This window comes from Canis lupus, chromosome 5 (assembly GCF_011100685.1).
Source record: "Canis lupus familiaris isolate Mischka breed German Shepherd chromosome 5, alternate assembly UU_Cfam_GSD_1.0, whole genome shotgun sequence".
NCBI lineage: Eukaryota > Metazoa > Chordata > Mammalia > Carnivora > Canidae > Canis > Canis lupus.
In genome coordinates, this window is record NC_049226.1 from 74,828,698 (window position 1) to 74,841,470 (window position 12,773).

A 12,773-nucleotide genomic window follows, 5' to 3' on the forward strand; every position below is an offset into this window, starting at 1 on the left:
CCACTGCCCAAGGTCTCTTGGCCCTGCACAAATTGTTTCATTCCCTTGTTATTCTCCTTGAGCCTGGGTACCCAGGCTTGTCCTGGGTAGAATAAGCCAATTATTGTCCAATATTGTGCTTAGGAACCCTGCCAGTTAGATTTTTACCCTTTACCATTGGATGTGTCTGTGGCTTGGAGAATATCCTCACAGTTTAGGCATTTAGTTGTTTGCCTTCTCTTCAGCCAGGGTCTGTGAGCTTGGAAGTTCCTCTCAGATTGCTCCTGAGAGGACACAGGCTTGAGCATGCAGAGTCTTCCAGGGATGAATGTGATTGGATTCTGAAACCTGATTCCTATCCATTCCCTCTGGGTCAGAGTTGCTTATTGTTCCGTCAATATTTGGTCAGAATATCTATTTAAGCCCAATACACCAGGAGGGCTTTGCCCTGTGTTCAAAGAACATCTTTCTCCCTTTTCTGTATGTTCTTAAGACAATCTCAAGAGAATTGAAATGATTTGTAAAAGTAATTATCATCAGATAAATCGCTGTTTTGTTAGGGAGAGTTTTTCCAGCTCCTTACTCTACTATTCGTAAGAATTTTTGAGACTTGAATGAAATCACAAATGGGAAAATCTTAGCAATATTGTGCACATAGTGTTAGAAAAATACTGTTTTCTCTCTACTAGAGAACCAGCTACAGTGGTTTTTAAGGTATGGTCATTGTGTGTACAATGAATGAAATATATTGCAGAATTCATATGTATATTGAGTAAATATATACATATGTATTTCACATGGCTACATATATTTTTTGCACAGATATATATTATTACATTTATATGCATCTATATCTGTAGATAATCACAGCATTATAGTTTTCAGTTTTAAAATGCACGTTATCATTGTTTGACTTCTCTCATGCCCTCCTAGAGAGCCAAATCAGTAAGACCATATCGGTACATTTTTAACTCCAGGTACAAATATAGAGAAATATTTGGGAGGGGGACAATGCCTATTTAATTACTACTATTCTGAATATATTAATGTTTTTTATTAACAATTAGTAAGATTGGATCTGATCGAATTAACTTGGATTTACCCTCCATTTTACAGTAATCTAGTACAAAAGTTCTTCCTGGTTCTTGACAGAGCTTACAAAACTCAAATTATGAAGATTATTTCAGAGAATGAGCCCACTGAGCTTTCTTTACTCCTTATCTTCTATTTCCTAAATGGGTTTATCAGTCTTGAGACAGCCTTATTGAATTTCGCCTTGCATTTTCCATGTATAGAAGGAAAGTTATTTTGTTTGAATAAACCTACAACAGCAATGATTACTTTAAAGTCCTTGAAAGTCTATCACAAATACATCCCAAATGCATGGAGTGGGGCTTTTACGTGACTAGCATGGCACCTAAGCATCAACAATATATGTGGATATACAGTATCAATTTGGCATAGGTTTCTGGTAAAAAGAGGAAAATTCTTAGACATACTTCATCCAACAAAGTCCTAGGAACTATCAGCCGGTTTACGAGGATCCACCTCCTTGTATTCATCACTCATTACATGCATGCTTTCCTATTTCACTGCAGTAGAAAGTTTGGCCAAAATATAGAAGTGACACAGAGATAAGTAGGAAAATATCCACTGATGGGATTTGTATAGAGGAGGCAAAAATCAGTGTACATCCTTAAAGGCACAGGCATGTTCACATCCTTCTGTCAAAAAGAGCACATGTTTCAGCTAGCTCTTGTGAGAATCCAAAGAGAAATATTGATGAAACAACAAACAACAATGCACAGAATGTTCCAGAATCGATGCAGATCACGTTTAAACACCAGTGCGTGAAAACATCATGTCATCCACATGACATTGTTTGTGTTGTACTTTTTTGTGAGCCTTGTCATGTTCTCAAATAAGGTGGCTTCTTCCAGAAAGATCAAAGATCTCTTGCATAGCAACAAGAGCTAATGTTACTAAAGGGACATGAGAGAGTTTTGATGTGCAAGTTAAGAACAGATGTGTTTTCTCCTTTACTCCAAAAAAAAAAAAAGAAAAGAAAACGAAATGTGTCCGGCTTGTCAGCATTCAAAATTGACTAGAAAAATTGTTATTCTTTTTAATCTAGATCTCTAGAATATAGCTAGATATTTTTTTGTATATGTCATATATGTCATATGTATGATGAAGCAGTTATTTTAAGTAAATACTCAGAGAAAATTGTTAAGATATTTTTGAAGGACAAAATTTTTACTTGTCCTCTACTATTATACTGAAGAAAATGATGGAAAAACTAGGGAAGCAGAACAGCAAAACTAAAAAGTTATGGAAGATATTACCTGAAAAAGAAAAATAAATACAAATATACAATAATTTTTAAAAACCCTAGAGAGAACCCTTTAAAAAAGTTGTTTTACACATTGAATTAGTTCTAATCTTAAATTTACAAACAGGTAACTCAGTAAAACATAGGTTAAGTTTAATATTTATATTTACAAATCTTTGTGTACAGTATAGTGCTGAATATATGGCTATGGTGTGTGTTGTAGGACTTTTGAGTAGTATGTGTGTATATGTGTGCATTGAACCACTGATGTGTGTGTCAGTGAGTAGAGTGGGTATAAGGGTTTACCCACTATTCTGTTATGAGGCAAATGGGCTTCAGTGGGAAGATGGTGCCACAGCTACACTCTCCTTACCATGGAGGGGAAAAGGAAAACTGTGGATTCTCCAGTCTCCTAAGATTTTCAAGATAGACTATCGGACTTTGAGTTCAGAGAAAAGTGAATACAATCAAATTCTTGGAACTGATTTGAGAAACTTGTTTCCATCTTGCTTTCCCCTCTAACTTTGCACTGCTTTGGGGGAAGAAGGTATTTCTTAGGAAGAAGAAGGTGGCTGCTTATTACAAAACAGTAAGAGCGGGCTTTTCGGGGCACCTAGGAAAATATTCTCTATGGGAACATTTCCTAGTTCTCGTGATTTTTTTTTTTTTTTTTGCATTGATGGCTGAAGTCACAAAGTGAAAACAAATGAAAGTAACATTTGCTCTTGTTTAACATTTGATACAGAGCATCAGGAAATGGGGAGATGAACTGTCTCTTAAGGAAGCGAGAAGCCAGTTACTCATAATTTAGTCATGTCTATTTTTCTGTATGTTCTGGTCCAGATTTCACCCATGGCAAATTTTTTATTCCAGTCTGGGACCAGCAGGTTTTCTTCCCCAGTGCCCTAACATTGCTCTTATAGATAACACCTCAATTTGCCTTGTACCTCCTAGATGCAGTAGCATTTTTTAAATGTTCCATGATATTTACAAAGAACAAGCATTGTGATTTATTTCCTTCAATATTTATGAATGTTAATGAGTATTATACATGCTTATTAGATCGGGCACTTAAGTGGAAAGGGATGAGAAGTGATACTGTTATGTGTCAATAAGGCAGGTATAGACTGTTGATCTTGAAAAGAAAACAACCAGTTGTTTTACCAGCAAAATGGGCTTATTCCAGAATGACAAAAGAATTGTAGTTCTAGACCATGCAGGCTATGCCAAAACCAAAGGTAAATCTGGAAAACATAGGAGAGCAGTGTTACTTTGTTGGGAAAAATGAGAAAGTTGGAAGGGGCTGCTTTGCATGCAAATCCATTGGAGGAAGGTAAGAGTTAAGGATGGTGGCAATTTCTCATTGGCTGAATTGTGACACTTTCTCATTGGCTGGGCTGTTGCTGGGCTAGGAGAAAATCTTTCTTCCTTCTGCTATGGTAGGAAAGGAGGCTTCTCTTGTTGGGGTCTGCAGTTGACTCTGAGTTGGTGGATCATGAGAGCTTTCCTCTATGGCGTCCTAATTCTATTTTAAATGAGGTTTTTCTTGGTTCAGTTTCACAAGACCTTGAGGAGAAAGCTTTTTTTTTTTTCTTTAAGATTTTATTTATTTATTCCTGAGATATGCACAGAGAGAGGCAGAGACCTAGGCAGAGGGAGAAACAGGCTCCCTGCGGGGAGCCCAACGTGGGACTCGATCCCAGGACCCCAGGATCACACCCTGGGCCAAAGGCAGAAGCTCAACTGCTGAGCCACCTGGGCATCCCAAAAGTGATTTGCTTTGATCAACTTTCTGAAATAATGACAGTGGTCTGCTTCAGATATATTCTTATCAGTATAAAGGAATAGAATGGCTAGGAAATTTAACCTTGTTACCTGGGCATAGCCATTTTCAGAATGTATTTTTATTAATATTTTTTATAAAAATACACACTGAGGGGGGCACTTGAGGAGATGAGCACTGGGTGTTATTCTATATGTTGGCAAATTGAACACCAATAAAAAATAAATTTATTATTTAAAAAATACTCTAATAAATAGTATGAAACTGCATTATTCAATTTGGTAAATACTAGCCATCTGACACTGTTGTGCATTCAAAATGTTGCTAGTCCAAAATGAGATGTGGTTTAAGTATAAAATACACAATGGGTTTCAAAACTTTGCATGAAAAAAAGATGTACAACATCTCAGTACTTCTGTATTGTTTGTATGTTGGAATGATAATACTTTTGATATATTAGGTTAAACATCTATTAAGAAAGATTTTACCGTTTTTTTAAAAAAGTGACTATTAATAAAATTTTACCTTTTTTTAAAAAAAGTGACTATTAATAATATGCTCCCATGTGTGGCTTACATTATTTTTCTCTTGGGCAGAAATGGTTTTGAAGCATAAGGGAAAATAAATATTGTAAATTAAATAATTCAGTAATAACCCAAAAGCTTCCATTGTCTTATCTGCCTCCAACTCCAGCTCCTCTCCTGCGAGTTAAGATTTTTCTCCAGCATTTAAAAACTCACATGCACATATACAATCAGAAGCTATTTTCTAACACAAAATGAAATCAAAATGTGCATCAATTTTGCAACTTGATTTTTCCATTTCAGACTGTATGGTGTAGATCTTTTCACAAATATACACTTTTTAATTTTGCTTTTGTTTTCCACTTAAATGTATAATGAAACCAGTAGACTCCCCAAAGACTGCCTTTTAGTAGCTGCAGAGCATCCCATAGGAGGACCATAGTTGGTGAGTCCTGCTCCATGTTTCTGCTGCTTGACTCCAAGGGCCTGTCAGAGGCCTAGGGTGGTCCCCAGCTTGTCGTCGTCTTTTGTGACCCGAAAGGATCAGCTTCTCTTTCTTTTTCAGAGCAGCCTTGTGTATGAGGGCAGCCCCAAGCACAGGCTGTGTGTGGAATAAGGTTCTTTGTGAATCCTTTTGTTCTGGCTCTGAGGGAAGCTCACAGAGCTTTCATACTTATAGACTCTTCCATTCAACAGCTCTGGAGTAACAAAGCTTTTAAGAGGCCTTAAAAGGGAAGCTGTTGGGGGAGTGGTTGCAGATGTCAAAATATAGTCAATCCTTAAATCAGCCAATCATATAGATGCTTCATGGCTAAGGGGCTATATATCTAAATATCTAATAACATTGTTAAAGAGAGACTTTGGATTATAAAACATCAGGTAGAAATTAGGGTGAGGTGAAGAAGTTTTACTGAAAATAGCTGGAGTGTGTGGAAGTTTACCAACTGAACATTGAGATATCATCTCTCTTCTCATGCTTGGCTCCCAAGCATTTGGAGCTAGATTTGTAACCCCAAAGCAGAAATTGAAGGATTCTTCTTTGAGAATTTTTCAAATGGGGAGGGGTACTTCCTCAGACTCTAAATGCATGGAGTCCACTCTGAGCCCTGAAAATGAACAAGCCTACCACACCATTGTGGAACCTAATTCATGATGGAATGCATTGAGTTGTAATTCCAGGATGATGCTTAATTTATTTAAAAACACTCAGTTTCTTTTTATTTTATTTTATTTGAGAGAGAGAGAGAAGGGGGGGAAAGGAGGGGGGGGAGAGAGAGAGAATGAGAGAGCAGAAGCCAGGGGGAGGAGCAGTGGGAGAGGGAGAAGCAGACTCCCTGCTGAGCGGAGAGCCCTAGGCAGGTTTGATTCCAGGACCCCAAGATCATGATCTGAGCTGAAGGCAGACACTTAACCACTGAGCCCCCCCAAGTGCCCCAATACTCAGTTTCCCTAAAGAAGAAAATTGTATTTTTTTTTTTTATGAAAACATGACTTTTGTCATAGGCTTATCTTCTCATGGAGAGGTTTCCTATGAAGGAATTATCTCTTGCCCATGACAGCAGTAGGAGATTTCACTCAGTGCTTGCTTGACTCATACTGTCTAATTGAATGCAGGTTTTCTTTGGGATTAAGCATGTTAGAGTGCTTGCTTTGGTCCCCAAGGCAAATATTCAAGGACATTAAGTAATAAAACTTAATATAGGAGCAATTAAAATATGGAATATAATTTATGAAATATTAGAAACCAAGTTGAATGTTTATTATTGCAAACGTTAATAAAAAGTTAATTGTGCCCTTTAGCAATTAATTTATGCACAATTATCTCAAAGTGTTACTGGGCCTTCGAAACTAATTATAATTATATAGAGGTATTAAAAAGAAAACTCCAAAGTATCTACAAAATAGCTCCATAAAAATCTGTGTGCTTAGCTGACATGGAAGCCCTTAGCTATGTAAGTAATATTAAATGAGTTAAGACTATACTCCAATTACTCTATAAGAGTTGATCATTTAAAATTAGTGTGCTGTGGCTGGGTACATTTAAAGAGCTTTAAAGCATCACAAGACATTCAAAACAATTACTGTCTATTGTGACTTTTATTTAATCACAGAATCAGTCTTAGGACTCCTGCATTTAGTTCAATAGGTATTAAATTAATGCACTGGAATAATGTAAATCTACTTAATATTATCTTCATAGCTACAGGGGACTTTTTCAGGCTTCCACAACTTAAAAATTAGGCAGCTTTTCTCAGTTGAATTTATTACATTACAAGTAATACCATTTGTTGGTAACCTACCAGATGTCATGTATTTTACTTATAACAATAGATAACTCTCATGACACTCTTAGATCAGGCTAGCTCTGTTCCAAACATCACTGTATTTATAGTGCCAAACTAGTAGGCATATATATATATAGAGAGAGAGAGACAGACAGACATTATATATATAGTTATGTTTGGAGCAGAGCCTAGCATGATCTAAAAGTCTATTTTATATATACACACATATAATGTATTTGTCATGCTTAACAGACTTTCATGTAATCCTGCTATTTTTAGTAAAATCCATTAAGCTTATCCCTCATTTCTACTTATTTCTTCATACAAAGCCTCCTCTTAGTATATGAATTAATGAATCATCAATGAATATATATACTTCTTTACTCTTTATCAGAATGTGCTATTTTTATTTTTTTAAAGATTTTATGTATTTATTAGAGTGAGCGAGCAAGAGAGAGCATGAGTGAGGTAAGGCGGAGAGGGAGAAGCAGACTCCTCACTGAGCAGGGAGCCCCATACTCACTCCCAGGGGACTCCAGGGCCATGCGTGACCTGAGTCGAAGGCAGATGCTTAGCCGACTGAGCCACCCAGGCACCCTGAGTGCTACTATTATTATAATTTTGAAGAAAAGAAGGCATAGGGAACTGAAGTGATTTGGCCAATATTGTAGCATTCATTGCAAAGTGCTAGAGCAAGGATCTGGATCCAAGGAGCACAGCTCTGTGAATGATGCATCCTAACTGCTAGCTCATGTGGACTGTTTGGAGCCATTTATGTTGGGGTGTGACACTTTGCTTCTTACCAGAGTTGTGACCTTGGACAGGTTACATAACTCATTTGTAAATGTAGCATAGTAGCTGAATCTGTCTGGTATGGATATCAACGACGTTAAATGAGATAATCTGTGCCTTTTATTAGAGCGCTGGCACGTGCTCCATATGTCCGGGAAATGCAAGCTTTTTAAAATCATCTACTGTAATTCTCCAAATTAAATATTACCCAAACTTAACAGAAGAGCAATCTGATGTCCACAAACTTAGAAATATTGCCAAAGGCTGAGAGAACTAGCGTTCTAATTAAGTGTTCCCTAAGTCCAAAATTCTATATCCTGTTCATTTACCAGACATACTATAGTAAGGATGGCAGACCTTTTCAAAGCTATGTTTAGTTAAACATGGTGGAGGAAGGTAGGTGTGGTCTTTATTTTTTGAAGACTAATTCTCTTGTTGCTTCTATCTACAGCCCAGTTCATGTTCATTCATATGCTTTTTCAGTTGAGTCCTGAATCAGTTGATTGTGGTAAAGTCCAGTTGATTGAATACTTATTTTTATACCCAGAACTGAGTTGTGATAGATTTGGGGCTGTGTGGCAGAAGATTGGCATGAGGGGTGTGAGGAGGACAGGAGGGGCACCCCAGGATTCAGATCTTTTTCTTGATTTGCTAGGGAGACTAATTTTTATTTTCTGATAAAGTAGCCTAAATGTTGGTGTATGCCTAAAATGCTTGTTTCTCCCGACTTAAATTGCCTTTCTGAGATAGTCTTGAGCTGCATCTTTTTGTAAATTGTGAATATTATTGGGTGAGTCTGAGCCCTTTCCTTTATTTTAGTAGGTCTGTTTTCCGTAGAGGGGGTATTTAGTTCCTTGAAGCACATCTCGGTGACCAACATTGCTTTGCCACTTTCTTTCTTTCTTTCTTTCTTTCTTTCTTTCTTTCTTTCTTTCTTTCTTTCTTTCTTTCTTTCTTTTTTTTTAGAAAAGAACTGCAATGGTACATAGTTTAGTAGATGTTTAAATGTAAAATGGTATAAAAGGTATAAACCTTAAAGATGTAAAAATGATGCAAGGAACTACCATAACAAGATTCAGTAATTGTTAACATTTTGTTCCTTTTGCCTCATCATCTCCTCTGTGTGTGCGCATGTGTGTGTATGTGTAGTTCTCTGTCTACACAGAGACATACACAGTTCACATGAGTTTCATTTGGCAACCTAGGGGAGAGTATTTTGCAAGTGTGCTGTCCTTTTATCTGTGTATTTCATAAATACAAGCATATTCTGTCAAATAACCACTGTGAGGGTGTGTATCAAGAAATTTACGGATGCAATGTTACTATTTCATCCCCTGTCTATAATCAAATTTTACAATTTGCCTCCAGAATGTCCTTTATGGCTTTCTTTTTTTCCCTTCTCTGTCCAGGATCTAATTCAGGAACACACATTCCACTTAGTTGTGTCTTTATTATCCTTTAATCTACAATTCCTTAGCTCTTTTTCTGTTTTTCAGGACTTTGAAATTTTGCAAGTGAACGGGCCGGTCATTTGAATGTGTCTGATGTTTCCCTATGATTAGATTCACATTATGCATTCTGGGCAGGGACACCATAGAAGTGATGTGTTTTTTCTCTCTCTCGGAAATAAAGTTAATTTGTTTCATTATCAGAGATGTTAACTTTGACCATCTGGTTAAGATAGATGCCCATCAGGTACTTACACTGTAAAGCTACTATATTCCTTCTTTCTGTAATTAGTAAGAAACATATTTTTAGACTATTGGACTATCCCATCTATCTCTGAACTTTCACCTTCTAAAGTGACAGAAGTTTTTAAAGTTTATTTATAAATATTTAGTAACTGGCCCAGTTTCCCTCTATATTACGTTAATTTATCTGAAATAGATCATATGTGATAATTGATGAAAACAACTTTCCCAAAGCTAACACATTATTCAACATCACTATATACAAATAAACATGTGTGATCCATTTATATCAGTATGCAGTGGTGTTACATGAAAATGAAGTCCATCTTTGAATTCATTTAAGAATTTTGACAATTCAGGATTTTAGGATATTATTACATTTTTGTTCTTCAGATGGGCTAAAAAAAAAAAAAAGAAAGGAAGACTGGATAGAATGGAAGGAGGTCTGAGAAATGCCCCCTTTCCCAGCCAGAGCCATAAAGCTGACAAATTTGAAAACAACAAGCTCAGTTCCTTTGGTTTTAAACAAGATTTGCTCCAACAAGATTGGAGCAAACCAATCTTACATCTTGTTAGATTATCTTTATTTGCTTGTGTTTGCATTCTAGAAAAAAAAAAATGTCTCTCTATTAAATGCTCCTACCATTCTATGTTACAGAATCAGGCCTCTTTGAGAACATGAAAATCATTTCATCAACTTTGTTATTTTACAGATGAAAAAAAGTTGAGACGTAGAAGTAATCTGAGTAAGTTAGTTGTAGAGTACTATGAGCTGGGATTCTGATTGTTGACTCCTGATCTGGTGTTATAGCCATGAAATAGATGACCTTGATTCTTGAATATATTCTGTTTGATTACAGCTAAGGATCTGGGGAAAAAAAAAAGTAGTGGGCTGAATTTATGGTGGTAGAGTATTCTTTCAAGTACCTGTTTAAAATATTGCGTGTCCTTGCCTCTCCACTGTAAAAGCCTCTCTACTGGGATAGAGGGGCATAGGTGAGACAATTGTGATGGATTCTTAATATCATTATTAATTACATTTTTCTCACTTTCTATATTGTATTGTCTGATGCCAAGGGGAAAATATACTCTTAACTGCCCATTCTTTTTAATGAAAACCTGTATCCCATGCACCCATCACATAAAATCCTAATGAACTTCTCCAAAGAGATATAGGTCATCTCAATCTCTAATGTTTTCCTCACTTTAGGAAAATCTCTGATGTGATCTTGACTATTCTTTGAAATATCATTTGGCTTATGGCCAGAGAACTCAAGAATCCTTTCAGACACTGGATTCATCTTTGGAATCATACCAGAAAATCCATTTAAAATCAATCTCTTATGAGGAGCAACATTACTCCCATCATTTGCCTTACACCCAATTTGTTTGGAAAATAGCACATAAAAAGAGGATCTGGTTGTAGTTTATATCTTTTCTAGTTTTCCAGTTGGATGAGACTTTTATAAATGTCTGGGCACCACTACCAATAAGGATTTGTCATCTGTTGTCAAAATAGTCGTACATAATTTTTATTTTGAAGTTGAGCTTTAGATTTACTTAAGTATTTTTTTTGACCCCATTGGCTTAATGTTTTAAGCTCTATAGTTACGATAATATATCTTCAGGTCCCATTTCTAAACCCATCAATAACATTGCAATTCAATTCTGCAAAAGAAATTATTAGTCAATGTCTCTATATTAATCATTCAAAAACAATAAAAATAAAATTGAGGGCAGAACACTAGTTGCTTCAAAGTATTGAATAAGCAAATTCTTCTGGGAGATTTATTTTCAGGATTTACAATTATTTTTTACTGATGAAATTGAGCTTTGTTAGAATGAAATTGAAGATTGCCTTTCCTGAGTCCTGTAACTATGAAGCTATATTCTTGACAAGAATTTTTAGACAGGACCCATATACATTCAGTATGTTTCGTTTTTTTTATCTTTTCCTATGGTCAATGAAAAAGAGCATATATTGCATGTAAATACAATGATTGCACAGATATAACTAGTTTACCTGAGTTGACTCCAGCCTGGGAATTTCCAATGAATGAATAAGTATCTCGAACAGTCAATAATTTGAATTGAATAAAACCACCATTGAATAAAACACATGCCAAGGACTAAAGATGTGCTGCATCACTGTAAATCATTCTAGGTAGCATTTCACTGAAATTATAAATATTTTAATGTTCTAAAATATGCCATTCTTTTAATGTCAGATGCATGGTCACAATTCTTTTTTTTTAAGATTTTAAAATCTTAAAAAGAGGGCACGATCAGGGAGTGGGAGCAGAGAGAGGAGGAGAAGCAGACTCTCCACTGGGCAAGGAGTCTGACATGGGGCTCAATTCCTGGACCTTGGTCTCATGACCTGAGCCGAAGGCATGCTTAATCGACTGAACCACCTAGGGGCCCCCATGGTCAAAATTCTTTGACTGTAAGCAACAGACACCAAGGCATAGATTAGGAGGGAAAAAGTACTTTTTTATTTCCAGTTAAGTCCAAAATGGATAGATTTGAACTTAGGGACATTGGAGTCTAAGAGTTCAGACTCTGATGTCTTCATCTCTGTGCATCACTGAACTCTGCTCTTGTGTTCTTTTCTTCATTCTTGGGGCTTTTAACATGATGGCTCAGGGGAGGCTCTGGGCTTGTGTGTTCATTGATTTCAAGAAAGATATAGAGAAGTACTCTCCTCTATGATCCATCAGAATCTCATGAGAGCTCTATGAGAACACTCCAAAAATGTGAATGCTCATATGAGTCAAGTGATAAAATAGGCATCTGGTTGACTGCCAGAGCCCTGAAGTAGGAGTGAGAGAATCTGGATTTCCATACTATGTCTGTTCATTAGGAGCAAGACTTCAATTTGTATACATTCCATGAGTCTGTGATTTCTCACTTGTCAAATTCAGGGCATAACTACTTTCCTCAATCCTTCTCAAGCACCAACTATACCCCATGCATGTTATGGAAGTGGAATACAGCCATGGAAAAAGCCAGAAGAGGTTCTGCTTCCATGGATGCTTCATTCCAGTGTGAGGGAGACCCACAATGAAAAGATAAATAAGCAGTAACAAAAAGGGAATTTAAGTAGTGCCAAGTGCTATGGTGCAAATGATTGGTGAAAGCCATTTAATCAGCTTAAGGAGGCAAAGTTTATTTAAAGGGACACAGACACTGAGATGAAAGTAAGCTCATCTCATGAGTATTTAAGAAGAAACTTATTCTAGGCAGAGGTAAAAGAGTGCAGAAGTGCTAGGCTGGGAAAGAGTAGGGCTTATTTAAAGACTAGTAAGAGGAACTCTATGTATAATCCATCCCAAAGAAAGGAAAGAGATAGAATTGAGCGTAGGGAAACCCACAGGGGCCACCAGA